Source organism: Corvus moneduloides, chromosome 3 (assembly GCF_009650955.1).
Source record: "Corvus moneduloides isolate bCorMon1 chromosome 3, bCorMon1.pri, whole genome shotgun sequence".
Taxonomy (NCBI): Eukaryota; Metazoa; Chordata; class Aves; order Passeriformes; family Corvidae; genus Corvus; species Corvus moneduloides.
In genome coordinates, this window is record NC_045478.1 from 84,306,801 (window position 1) to 84,321,925 (window position 15,125).

Below are 15,125 nucleotides of genomic sequence, written 5' to 3' on the forward strand. Positions count from 1 at the left end.
ATGAAGCCTGTACAAAAAGACTTTCTTCAAAGTAAATAATAAGGTCTTGCAGTGCGTATGAACCAACCTGCTCTGTCTCACCCCTGTGTATCTCTTGATTCTCCTGCTACTACATTTATTGGCCCAACCTATTTTTACAGCTGGCATGGCTGTAAAAATTAGATGAGCTTTAAGGCCCAAGGAAGGACTTGTGTGCACAAAACTTGTCTAATTTTTTCAACTGTAATAGTTGATCTAAGAGAAAAATATTAACTCCACCTATAAATTGTCTTGCCTGTGTTCTTAGACCACCATTACAGCATGAACAAGCAAATAAAAAGTCTTTTCCACCTTTATTTGCAAGGGGTGGAACCCTGAGAATCAAAAGATTCTCATTCCTCAAAATGATTCCCACATCTTCAGAAGATAGCTGAACAGAAAGGCTTTTCCACCTTAGTTGTTCTCATGCCATTAAGGTGACAAAAACACCCCAAAGTAGAAGTAGTTAGGGAAGAGTTCACAGTAATGCAGGTGCTGGCTGTGCCCTGCCCAGCATAATCTGCACTTCTATGTACATTCTTTACTCCTAAAGCCCTGTTTTTATGGATGTTTTTACTGATGTGGTTTGGGCATCTAAGCTTTCTAAAGAAGATCTGGTCATAGCTTACCTATGACTTTTTGCTTAAGTTCTACATAGATAAATTGCTAATCTGACCACTAAAAGTCTGTACCATAAAAGTGGATGAAAAAGCCCAGTTTTTGCTCAGTGTGAGGAACAATTTGTTGACCAAGCTACACAGCTGAGCTGTTGAATTTTAAATAGTGTTCTGATCCAGCTGCACACTCTATTTGCCAGACATATTATCATAGCAATACCAAATACCCTTGACTGTGAACAAAAGCCTAGATGCTGCTTTAGTAGCAACCCTCTTTTCTCCCTTCTTCTAGCAGTAGGTAAGGTCGTTGAAAGAAAAGATATTTTTCAAATACATGCAACAGTCTATCTCCCTGTGAAAAGGGTGATTAAAGCTAATATATTTTCTGGAAGGATTCCCAAGTTGGACAGCTAAATTCATTTCTAGTTTGCCAGATCAAGTGGGCTTGTTTTGTATTGTTAATGTGAAGCCCGGCTGCAGAATAGAAATCACACTTGCACAATGTCGCTGAACATCAAGGCCTCTTTCCCAGGGTACCTAAGTATGCATTGAATTTGCAAATGTCGGGCTAAATCTTAAAAAGGCTTTTGCAAGTCCCTAAATCTGCAAGTTTTGCAGATGGTTGAGGGGCTGCACTGCTTTCTTTATCATTTCCTGAGCACTCTGCCCCTGGATGTGCTCCCACACACGGAGGTTTGATTGCAGGGGAAGAGGAAAGGAAAACATTTTCTGTCTTTAAGTAGATAGGTCTCTCTTCCCTCTCACAACAGGCAGCCAACTTAGACCTCTTTTCACGCAAATACCTCCTAGTGTCTCTAGCCAAGAAGCAACAGAGCTAAAGATTGTATTGTTTCAGTCTCTTCTGTGAAAAAAGCATAGTGTCTCAAGGAACAAATATGCATAATCTGACAGTCTGAAACTCCAGAAGCAGAGGAGAAGCATGAGGAGAACCTGGGCAACAGCTGCACAGAGGACAGAGGGTCGTGGTAGTAAGAAGCTGTTTGCTAACACATCAGGGAAGAACGTGGCATGACCTTATATCAGAAAAGGGAAGAGTATAAAAATAGTCCATTACAGCATGGATTGGCCAGCATATCCTAATATAAAAGGTAGTAGCTTCTGCTGTAGGAATTTAATGTCAAGTAGAGTTGTTTCTAAGGAAAATAAGACTGTTACTAAAAGGGACTATATCCAAAAACATGTATTCTAGAGTGGTTTTAAGGTGAAAATTTCAGCTTTTGTGGTTTCCTAAAAACTCATCCTTTACAGGAAAGAGTACTAATTTTTTTGTTGTTGCTAGAAAGTCCAGTTGCCAACAACACAAGCTAAGTTTCAGATTTGCTGGAGAGCAGAAGCTGAAGATGTTGAAGATCCTTTCACTCTTAGTTACAACTGGACAAACAATATATATTGTCTTCATTTTGCCAGACAACATTAGCTCCTACTTCTGCTCTGAGCTGACTGCTGACAGTTCATTTAAATTAAATGTATGTTGCCATCACACTTGGTTGGTATTTATTTTGTGCTAGTGAATCTCGGTCACTGACAAGTGACATGTGACAGCCTATGCAGCTGATCCCTACCACGTCTGCCAGGGAGCAAAGAGAGTTTTGGGTGGGAAGTGTTCTTCTCAGATGAGAAGGAACAAGATTTCCCTCACAGGAACCTTAGTTTAGGACAGAAAAATAAATTGTGATGTAACACCTGAGAAATCTGAAAGAAACAAGGTGAATGTAGAGCTATGTAGTCTATACATTTTGCATGTAAAATATTGTCCAGCATTGTAGCTTGTTTTGTTCTTATGGTCAGTTCTGACATTTACTTGAAACCAAATAAAACATGTACTAATAGATGTCATAGCAGATTTTTATCTCTTTGCTCAGCGAAATGTCTCCACAAATGAGTAAGTTTTTCCCGAGGGCTGTAAGAGGTGATTGCACCAGTTTTCCCTGTGCCAGTCCAGCTCCCTGCCCAGCTCCATACAGGAAAAGTCACAGTAGACGTAAGCACGGAAAAAGTCAGGAAAGAAAGTCCTTGTTGGTGATGCATTTGTGCATCTGTGCGAGTAAAGATAAAAGGGAGTCAGGTGTTCTGAACTTTCAGTTTCTCCACTGAGTGAAACTGCATTTGCAGATTTTTCTCTACAGAAATGCCTCTGACCTTAGACTCCTTCCTGCAGAGCTGGATGACAGATTGGTCTAGGGAGAGGTGCAGAGGAGAGGGATGACTGAGTAATGGCATGGGTGCAAGATGGAGACAAATAAGCTCCTGTTTCCTCAGTTCCCTGTCCTACAGCTGTCTGGCACCATGAGCCCTGGCTGTCTCTGCACACAGGGCTCCCCCATGGCCCTGGCTGACATGTGGTGCTGTGGCAGGACTAGTCCCCAGCTCCCCACAGTCCTGACCAGCCATGGGCCCCACAAAGCCAGGCCCCACAAAGCCAGTCCCACCCACATGGCCTCAGCCCATCCCCAGGGATGTGCCAAGTGCCCGACTCTGGGGCTGCCCTGTTGACCCCCAGGGCTGCTCCTATCTAGGGGTGGGACAGGCCCGTGGGCAGTTCCTTAGGGAGCAAAACCGTTTTCCCCATGGTCCTTGCATCAGGAAAGGGTTTGTGCCTTCCTGTTTGATTCCTTGCTCCCACCTTGGTTGTCTCCAGCTAGCAATCCCTGCAGCAGGGAGGGTGCAGGAGCCAAAGCACAAGAAGTCCATGTCTGGCTCAGGCAGCTCCCCAACAAAGCCTTCTCCTGGCTGTCTGCAGGATCTGCCATGCTCCCTGAGAATGATTCACAGCAGGGGTAGGAGACCTGCTCATGTGGTCATCCTGGGACAGGCTTTTTTATGAACTAAATTTCTGGAATTTAGCCCAAGGTTTACCATCTGTCAGGAGGGTATTTATCATCTAACATGTCAGAGCACCAGCCGGTCTCTGGCTTTGTCTGCAGCTACTATGAAGATGCCTGAGGACCACTTGTGGGAGAAGAATAGACAAGAACAACACAGTAAACATCAGGGGTGCAGCCCTTGCAGCCCTTCTTGCATTGCTTGTGTAAAAGCTTTCCTGGGATAAAGAGCAGCACGGCTGGTGCAACTGGAGCACAAGTGAAGAGTCTTGGGCCACATGTCACAGGAGTGGCCATAAGACTGTGGCTCTGTAGAGGGCTATGAGACACTATGAGCAGTCATCACAATAATGTCAGCTCAGACACTTGTTATCAAACAGCATTTTGAGGCACTACCATCATATGCCTGCTTGCTTTAGCAATGCTGATATTTATCATTAATATGGAATGAATATGAATCGTTTATATGAATATTAAATATGTGTATTATGTATATTTTACTTGAGGTGTTCTGAATGTAGTTCAAATTTAGTATTGCATCCGGTTGTCTGCATGCATTTCGAAAAACCAGGCATTATATTTGCTATATTATGTAAGCCTAACCCATCCACACAGAGGAACTAGTAGGAACTATGAGGCTTGTACTATTCTGGGGTTTTTTTTGCAACTCTGCTATTTGATGCCTTGCTAATTTCCCACATACTGTAAGATGTGAAAGAACTATACTAAGGCAAAACCCTTTAGGTTAGACGTAGGAAAACCTTAACAGTAAGGGTAGTTGTTAACTGCTTTCCTGAGAAGGGTGTCCTGGGAGGTTTTTAACCTGTGGTTGTTCAAGCAGGAAGGATGTGGTAGAGTTCATTCTGTTTGAGGGAAGGGAGATTGACTAGGTGGCTTTGAGGGGCTCATTTCCACTTCAACTGGTATAGGAAAGGGCACAAATTTGGGTGTATGCCCTACATTTCAAATTAAAGATTCAGTTGTTGGTATTCACATGCAGGGGAAAAAAAAATGGGAACAAACAATTACAGGAGAAAATGAGCTCTGTCCTTCAAACCTTCCTCAAAGGCAGAAAGCTATAACACTCTTCAGTTTCAGAAGGAGTTAGGCCTGGACAACCAGCTGTTTATGACTATGGCAAAGGCATCATTCCTCTGAGCACACAACATGAGAATACTCCGTCCTTTGGGTAGGCCTCATTCATATACCAATATGTTAGGGTCATATAGCCTAAAGTGAGTATCAGTCTCTTATTTAGCAAGGTCATTTTAGTCAAGATGTTTTTCTAGAGCATTTTATTATCTGATAATTCATTATCCAGCTATTCCGAATAAAGAGCTTTCAGCCAGAAAGTGGGCTCTGGGTGGGAGCCAGAGCCCAGCTTGGTGGATGCCAGCAGGACACAAACCCTCCCTCATTAGCTGCAGAACTGGCAGAGGTCATGGATCAGGCCTAAACAAGTCTGATTTGCATTTCTCATCATAGCTGGGGGGCACTCCAGCTGAAAACAACAGAGCTGTCAAGGTGAAGCAACTCCAGAAGTTGCAATTATGTTGTGAAAAGCAGGGGCAAACCAACTGTGCTTGGTGTGCCCCTGGGGCAGGGGAAGCTGTCACTCGAATGAAATGATGTTGCTTCTAGACTCATACTGGAGATGTCTTGAGAAAGGAGATTTCTGTGTGTTCCCAGAGTGATTTGGAAAAGATTTTTCTTCTTTCTTTGAAGACAGTTATTCTGATCAGTCAGTCTTCCTGGGTCAGGGATTCAGTGTGCTCTGCACTTTTCCCAAAGGAAACCAAAGTGCTCTAAGAGGTGACCCACAGCACTGAACTGCAGCCTGCCAGCTGAGCAGGGCATGTAGACATAACCAAGGTGGGTAATGGGCACAGTGCTGTGGGAACATGAGTATTTTAAGAATCACAGAACATTCTGAGTTGGAAGGGACCCACAAGGATCATCGAGCCCAGCTCTTAAGTGAATGGATCTGGGGTCCTGGAAGTGCATTTCCTCTTTTCATGTCTGTAAGCTGTGAGAATGTATCAGTGGAGAAGGAAGAGAGAAGGTGCAAAAGCCATTCTACAGAGAAAGAAGGATTATTGCTAATGGCTTATGGAGAGTTGCACTATAACTGTTTCGAGGAATTGTTTAGGTGTCACAAGTCTAATTCACAGAATGACAAGGAAAAGGCAGCAAAAGGAATTATTGAGTTCAACCATTGTGGTGGAAAAACATGTACAGATCTAAAATGTCTGTCAGATGTTTATCAAACCTGTTTCTGAAGTTTCCAGATGTGAAGATCTGACAACCTCCCCAGGCAAAACTTCAGGTCTTCCCTGAGCGTCCTTTTCTCCAGGCTAAACACCCCCAGCTCCCTCAGCCACTCCTCATAGGACTTGTGTCCCAGACCCTTCATCAGCTCAATTGCCCTTCTCTGGACTTGTTCCAGCACCTCAATGTCCTTCTTGTAGTGAGGGGCCCAGAACTGGACACAGGACTTGAGGTGTGACCTCACCAGTGCCGAGTATAGGGTGATTAAAACTTATACAAGGCCTGTCTAAAAGCCCTCTGGTTGCACTGACAGTATTTGGTGAATCAATGGCTGAAAGTAGCACCATGACTAACAAGTTCTCTTCTGAACTCCTAAAGAAAATACACACTCCAAGCCAGTGCAGCAGAGCTGCATGACATTCTCTAGCAAAAGCAAACAATGAGCAAGCATACAAATCTCTCCAAGCTGAAAGCCTAATGAAAGTATTCTAAAATTTGATGCTGGACATTCAAATTCTTTCTTTTGTTTGTTGTCATTACTATGCAGCTCTTTATCTGTGTTTTTCCAAATTAATTTTAAGAACATTATTTTGAACTTACTCTCATTGTTTAATCCATATTTATTTTTCTTTTCAATCAAGTAATTTCTCTCCTTTTAATTTTCCTAATCTTCATTAAATCTGTGCTATTTTCTCACAAAATTGTGGGTGCTTTTTGCTCCAAAGAGATGTCTCTATTTTTCACTGCCTTTACATGTTTGGTTTTTTTTTTTGGTACCTTACAGCGATAATATTACATTTGGCTTTTTTCCCCTCACTCTTTCTCATTCTGTTTTTAATCTGTATTTCACACTTGCATGCTGCCTTCCCTACATGGAGTATTACATGGAGAAAATAAAACTTTTGAACCTATTTACATAAGTTCAAACCAGTCAACTTGAAACCTGTTGTATTGAGGTAAGAAAGGAGAAACTGAGAAAGAAAAGCAAAGCATATTTGCATACAACAAATTTCCTTATAAACTAGAGCTGTGATATGAGCTAGCTTGTGGACAAACATCGCCTGACAATGTATCCTGAGTGTGGACTGACACTTTTGTTCATGCTAGGGATTTAATGTCACTCACTTTTTCCAAAAGCTATCGTCTGCTGCACCCTTCTGGACACTGTCAGCACAGCGCGTTCTCCAGAAAATCTCACACAACGTAAAGTGGGATTACAGCATGGTTTTCATCAGCAAAGAAGTGATTTTATTTGTTGCTAGTAAAACACAGGCATAAAAATCTCTCTGCTTTTTATTGTGCTAAGATTTAAATTAAATCCAAAAGAAAAGATGTTTCCATGCTATTTGCTAGCAGATCTAGAGTGGTTTCAGACTTCTGCATCTGTAGTCAATGGCGTTTACTATCTGAGGACAGAGCGGGTAATGCTGTCAATGATAGAAAAGGCAAGGCTTGGCTCCCCGTAGTTCATATCCCTTCTCATCACATCCTACTGCATCTCTTGGTGACCTCACCTCTCTAGTGTATTAAACTGGGAAATCTTCAGGTCCTGCATGCCCTTCTCCCCACCCCCAAATGGTCCTCTAGTCCTGCTTCCTCCCATTCATGTCCCCATAATGTCTCCGTGAGTGGCTTCCATGAGGACAGCCTGTCTCTTCCACAGCCATGTGTCCCCAGGATTCATGTATGCATGTGCTGACATGCTGGTTGGAGGGTACAGACCTGCTTGCTGCCCAAGTAGAAATGAGTGCTGATTGCTTCCACCATGAGTGTCTTCATGGAAGGCAAACTTTGAGTTCTTTTCTTGGTCCAACCACTGACTTCCTGAAGGTTTGTGGGAACATCCCTGTAGGAATATCCCTCTGCCAGATATGATACAGGTTGAATGAGATGCTCAAACACTGACTGTGGAGGTTGGGGTGCAGATGAGCTGTGGATGTGTTAACACAAAGACACAACTCACCACAAAACAGTTACAAGACCAAACCCTTGCTTTCTGGTGTCACTGCTGCCTATTCCCAGTGGCTACCCATTGAGAGCCCTCTGCAGTGCCACAAAGCTGAGGCCAAAAGGCCACTTCGCCACTGACTCCTCAGCAGCCCAGGGTGCATTTCCCACTTGTGCCCTGCAGGCGTGTACCTTTTGACCTCTGCCTTTACCCCAAGTGACTCCCAGCACAAAGGGGAATATGCAGGGCTCCCACCTTCCTCCCAACTATCGTTCTCATCTGCCCTCCCAATCCCAGCTAAAGGCTACTCTGACTGGCCAGGCAAACCAGCTGAAACTCCTGAAGGCATTATGGCTGGGAATGCCTGGTTTGCCTTAGCTGAGCCCTATGGGGTTGACAGAGGTGACAGATGTTGCTGAAGTGCATGGGGCACCCTGCGTACACCCTGAGGTCTGGGCAGGCTTGAGATATCAGTGGCTTTGCCTGGGGGTCAAAGGCATATCATACACTGAAGCAAAGTGAATGCTGCCTCCCAAGTCATGAACAACAAAAAACAAACCAGAAATGGAAAAAAGCTGAGGGAAGTAATTTTCTTTCCTCCAGAAAGGGCACTGGAGGTTGTTAAAAACAATTCTGATACAGATTTAGCATTATCAGGGTCTGTTTTGGAGGACTGACTTACACAAAAGCATAAACCAGAAGCAGCTCCAATCTAAAGCAGTCCAAGTCCGTGACTGAAAATACTATTGAGACATAAAGCTGAATATCCAGAACTATATAGAATTAGATGTGTGGATTGTGTCTTGTTGCCATACTTTCCACCACTATGATCCTCATCTTTACCTTAGCAAAGTGATGCCAAGCAATCTGAGAAAAAAAACCCAGGTCCCACAAAAGAAGAAAGTGCCTTCACATTTCCCAGTATCTAGTAGAAATTATTGAGACTGATTTGGTAATCCATCCAAATCAAGGTTGTTTTAATAGCCATGGCAAGGGGGGCACTGTTGCTGCCTGTTTTGAGCTTCCCCTCCCCCCTCCCAAAGACATGTGCTCATAGCTCCTTTGTTCCAAGCGCGGGCAAAGCCAAATGTAACTCAGACTCTTCAGCAGTGTCTGATTGGCCGCTCACCCCGGGTCCGCCCCCAGTCCTCCCCCTTTCCCCTTCTCCTAATAAAAGATGGTCGAGGGGAGGCAAACGCCCTCTCTCAGCTCAGCTACTTTCCTGTAAACATCTCTGGTCGTCTGTCTCATTTGAAGGCTTCTAACTGCAGGGAATTGAGCGAGCAGGGAGCTATATTTCTCCCTCTTTGCTTCTGCTGATGGTATTTGCTCTGCAGCTGATTCAGGTACCGATTTTAGAGCTACTGAAGCGCTAGATTGCCCGTGCTACCTCTCAAGGCTGCTCGAGGCTTTCTAAGGCATTGAAATACAAGCGCTAGCCGGTATAAAGCTGAAAAGATACCTTCCGCATTTGGCGCCCAGCGTGCTATCTCTGAACTCCGGTTCTGAGAGATTTTCAGGGTGTCCCGGCAGCTGTGTCTGCTGGAGTTAGCTCTGCACGTCCTGCTGTGCCAGCTCTGTGTGGCGAGGTGTTACTTTTTGTGTAACATCGAGCCCAGAGCCTCAGCCTGTACCCTCCCCCACGCCACGTGGCGAGGGAACGGCTGGGAAGCAGAAGACCCTTCTCACGTTTTTTTTTTTCTCCGGACCTGCTTTCCTGTGATAAATCCAGAATTCTGGTGAGTATTTCCCTGCTGGTTTAGGGGCTCCTGTCTTAAGCTGGTGCCGGTATAAACTTTCTCTTTTTTTTCCCTCCTTTTTCGTGAGTAAGGGGTTGAGGTTTGGTGTGCGTTCATAATGGGATCTGAAGTTTCTGCACACCATAGAGAAATATACCACCAAGTTCAAAGTTACCTTTCTTTAACTGGGCATAAATACCCTAAAAATCTAGTTCAATCTTTTGTACAATGGCTTTTTCAGTACTTTCCTAATCTGACCTCCGAAGACATAAGATCTGCTGAATTTGGGATAAGGTGGGGAGAAAACTCTCCTCTCTGAGGCGTGCAGGAGATGAAACAGTTTCAAAATTCTTTCCTCTCCTGTTACTAAGTTATACTTTGCCGGATAAAAAGGCAGTACATGAAAAGCCATTGCAAAACCCCCCTGTTAATTCCCTTATACCCTCTTCCAACCCCTGTGTCCCGGACCCCTCTTCCCCTACGCTGGAAAACACAGCTAGAGCAGACTGCTTCTCAGCACAGGAGAGCTATCGTCCTCCTGGCTCACCCGTGTTTCCTCAGCACCCTGCCTTGGATGGGAATCCGGAGCCCATCCCAGGACCTTCCCAACCCCTCTTCTCCACTCCCTTTTCCCCAGTTTCTAGCCCTCATGTTTCAAGCGCACGTAAAAACCCCTTCTCCCCTGATCTCTTTGTTCCCAGGGACGGCCATTGCCACGTGCTCGCAGCCCGGGAAAAAACCCCTCCCCCCAACCGCCTTTCTCCCAGTTTGTTTGTCTCCAGTAATGGCGGACGCAATGTTCCTTCCTCTCCAAACTACACCTCCCACAATCCCTTTCTCCCCCATCCCACAAATCCCTTCTTGTCCCCATCCCCTCCCACTCCTGTGTCACAACCTGACCCCGCCCCCATCCCGCCCCCACAGTGTCGTGTTTCACCCCTCCCTCTGTTCCCGCCCACGGCTCAAGTGCCGCCCCTGCCTCCCACAACCCCGCCCCCGACCCCTCCCCTCCTCCGGCCGTGTCCCCGCCTCCACTCCCCGCCCCTGCCCCTCCACTCCCCGCCCCTGCCCCTCCACTCCCCGCCCCTGCTTCCCATTGTCCCGCCCCAGGTTCCCACAGTCCTGTGACTGCCCCTCTCAATCCGGGAACCCATGGCTACCCGGAAGTAACTCCAACTGCTTCTACTACACTCTCTTGTACTAGCAATGGAGCTAACCCTGACTGGAAACCCCTTTCTTATTCTGATATTAAGGATTTGTGCAAGGCAATTAAGGAGTTTGGAATGCATAGTAATTATTTTAAGAGCCTTTTAAGTGCTACTTTTGCAACTCACTTACTTGTACCTCATGATTTACTTACATTAATGCAAACTCTTCTCACACCTGGTGATTTTATGGTGTGGAAAAAGCAATGGAAAATAATTTTATCTGATTTATTAAAAATTTTGTGGCAAACTCCAGATAATTACCTGGATTTTGAAAACAATTATATCACATTAGACCTTTTATCTGGTGACAATAATATGGCAAATCCTCAAAAACAAGCAATGCTTATCCCTCGTCCAGTTCTTACTGAAATCACACGTGCTGCTGAAAAGGCCTTAACATTATTACCATCTCAAACTCCTAATTCTCATTATACCACCATCAAGCAATCGCCAAATGAAAATATTATTCACTTTTATAACCGTTTGTACAAAGCTGTCTCTTCCCAGGTCCCTAATCCTGACCTCCAACAAGCGCTCCTACTCGAACTTCTCCAAGTTAATACGAATGATGCTTGCAAACAAGTCATTCTCACTCTCCCGCTGTATCCTCCTCCTACTGTTGAATCCATCCTTGAAGTCTGTACGAAGAAGGTGCAGCTGAACACAGCTGCTCCCTTTTTGAAAAAAGTGGGGATGGTTGGGGAGGTTGTGGAGAATGTTACAGGTACAGGAGAAACTCAATCGCGCGGTAACTTTGTATGCTATCGTTGTCAGAAAAAGGAACATGTAGCTCGCAATTGCAGAGCAATATAACTGCTGATAAAAACTCTCCAAAGACTGTTTCCCCAGGTCAACAGCAGGGAAACTAGCGACTCAACGCGTCCTAACAGCTCCGCGTTCAGACATAAATAGGGCTGCAGACAAAGCAACTTGGACTTCTGGACTCAGGTTTAAGGTAACCTGTGATAAAGCACACCATTTCAACAACAACAAACAGACTGTAATACCCATTTCATTCCAGAATGTGGACCACATGCCAGAATTTACATACCTTTTTGTTATTGGGGACACTCGGGAAACACCTGCTGGGATAGAGGTTATACCCACACTCATGAAAATGAATCAGAACGGGTGTTCTAACCTAATGGTACAATGTATATATCCGCCGTACTTTATGCCTAAAGGTCAAGTCATTGCACAGGCCTTTCCACTGCCCAAATACCTGCCCACAGATGGTCATATCCCAGCCATCTGTTGGACTGAGGTTTTGGGAAACGACAAACCTGTAATAGAATGTAAGCTCCGTTACAAATCACATAAAATCAGTATAATGGGAATGATAGACACAGGTGCTGATGTGTCTGTCATTCCATTTGATAAGTGGCCTACGCAATGGGAATTGCAATCTCAGGGCATCATACAAGGGATTGGAGGTACCCAAATTGCAAAGCAGTCCAAACACACCATCCAAATTGAAGGTCCTGAAGGACAAATAGCGACACTTCGTCCGTATGTCCTAGACACCAAATTCACCCTGTGGGGAAGGGATGCCATGTCTCAGTGGGGAACAAAAATTGATATCACGCCTAGGCATCAAAATTTTCCCTTGCAGGCCACTGAAGCAGAGTGCCATCCACATAAATTAACTTGGAAAACAGATGAACCCGTGTGGGTTAACCAGTGGTCGTTAAAAAAAGAAAACTTAGAGGCACTCAAAACATTAGTGGCTGAACAATTGGCTAAAGGAAATATAGTTCCAACTAACAGCCCATGGAACACACCCGTGTTTGTAATACAAAAACCGGGAAAGAACAAATATAGGCTACTCCAAGATCTTAGAGAAGTTAATAAGGTTATTGAAGACATGGGACCCCTTCAACCAGGTATGCCATCACCTTCAATGCTCCCACAACATTGGCATTTAGCTGTTCTTGACATTAAAGATTGCTTCTTTCATATTCCACTCCACCCTGCAGATGCCCCCCGATTTGCATTTTCTGTACCATCTCTTAATCGCGAAACTCCCATGGAACGTTATCATTGGCTTGTGCTTCCCCAAGGTATGAAAAATTCCCCAACTCTGTGCCAAGAGTATATTGCTAAAATTCTATCTCCCATCCGTGCCAAGGCAGAGAAAGCCATCATCCTGCATTACATGGATGATGTGCTGGTGTGTGCTCCCAATAATCAGTATCTCGAGCAGACACTTAACATGGTGGTTGAGGCCCTAGAGGCCAAGGGCTTTGAATTACAACCTGAAAAAATGCAGAGAACAAGCCCTTGGAAATACCTCGGACTCAAAATCACAGAAACCTCTATCACCCCAACACCTGTCACCATTAATAATAACCCAAAAACATTAGAGGAAGTGCAACAGATCTGTGGGACACTGAAGTATTTAAGGTCATGGTTAGGACTCACCACAGAGGATGTAGCTCCTATTGCAAACCTAGTAAAAGGGGAAGGCGGTCCAGCATCCCCTAGATCCCTGACAGAAGAGGCAAGGCAGTCTCTCAAAAAGATACAAGAGCTCATTTCCACCAGACAAGCGCACAGGTATCAGCCCTCCCTACCCTTTAAGCTTGTCATTCTAGGGAAGGTACCACGCTTTCATGGCCTCATATTTCAGTGGGACAAAGAGCAGAAGGAACCCCTCATCATAATTGAATGGGTATTCCTTCCACTCCAACCTCCTAAAACCATCACACAGCCACAAGAACTAATGGCAAAAATTATCATGAAGGGTAGAGCAAGGCTCCGCACCCTGGCAGGATGTGACTTTGCATGCATCTATTTACCTGTAACAACTGACACATTAGATCACCTACTCCAAAATAATATAAATTTACAATTTGCATTAGATAGTTACTCAGGCCAAATCTCAAATCATTACCCAAAACATGACATGTTTAATCTGCCATTCTCTTTCATCCCTCGAGAGATTCAAAGTAGAAAACCCCTCGATGCGATTACTGTTTTTACTGATGCCTCAGGAAAAAGTAAAAAGTCCGTGATCACATGGAAAAATCCAAAGACGCAAAAGTGGGAATCTGACATCGAGGTAATCCAGGGATCACCACAAGTAGCTGAATTAGCAGCTGTTGTTAGAGCATTTGAGAGGTTCAAAGAACCCTTTAATTTGGTCACAGACTCAGCATATGTAGCTGGAGTAACTGTTAGAGCTGAGCATGCTCTCCTAAAAGAAATCTCAAACAAGAAAATTTATGATTTACTCTCAAAATTAATTTATCTGGTTTCCCACAGAGAGCATCCCTATTTTGTCATGCATGTGAGGTCACATACAAACCTGCCAGGATTTATTGCGGAAGGTAATCGTAGAGCTGATGTTCTGGCTATGCCAGCAGAAATAGTTCTATCAGCCGACTTACCAAAGCTCCCCCAAGTTTTTGAACAAGCAAAATTGAGCCATGCCATGTACCATCAAAATATTCCTGCTCTTATCCGCATGTTCCATCTGTCGCGGACACAAGCAAAAGCAATAGTGGCAACATGTCCCAACTGCCAGAAGCTACAGCTTCCATCACTGGGCATGGGGGTCAATCCCAGAGGCATTAATAGTGGTGAAGTGTGGCAAATGGACGTCACACATTTCCCTGAATTTGGGAGATTAAAATACGTTCATGTTTCTATTGATACCTTCTCTGGTGCTATGTATGCCTCTGCACATGCAGGTGAAAAGGCTAAGGATGTTGAAAAACATCTTGTCCAAGCTTTTGCTGTGCTTGGTATACCTGAGGAGATAAAAACTGATAATGGACCTGCCTACACCTCCCAGGAGTTTAAAAACTTTCGTCAGCAGTGGGGATTTCGACATGTTACAGGTATTCCTCACTCCCCAACTGGACAAGGCATTGTTGAACGTGCCCATCAAACCCTCAAGCGAATGCTGCTACAACAATCAGGGACCACCAAACTCAACTCACCTGTCCTCAGACTCAGCAAAGCACTGTTTACCATAAACTTCCTGAATGGCACCTTTGAGGATCCAAACCCTCCCATCTATCGTCATTTCCAGAACACCAGGAGACAGAAAACTGCAGGAAAATCCAGAAGTCCTGATCCGGGACCCAGAGACTCAAAAAATCCAAGGACCGTACAAACTTGTAACTTGGGGACGTGGGTATGCCAGTGTATCTACCCCTCAAGGACTGAGATGGATCCCAGGCAAGTGGGTAAAACCTTATGTCACTTCCTCAAAGTTAAGGAGGTTAAAACTGCCTCCTGGAAGAGACGCCGTAAAAAGAATCCTGATTTTGCACCTTCATGTAAACCCCCTACTGCAGATCTTTATGTTAATCCCTTAAGTTAAGTTGCACTGTTTTGCACTCAGGTTTTTGCACTGTATTTTGTAAATCTTTGTCCTGATACTCCATACCATAGATGTCCTGACTAAACCCCTGAGTTTTGACTGGGGAACTAGTTTAAAGGCATCCTAGGTACTGTCGAGTTGTAGGGACGATAGA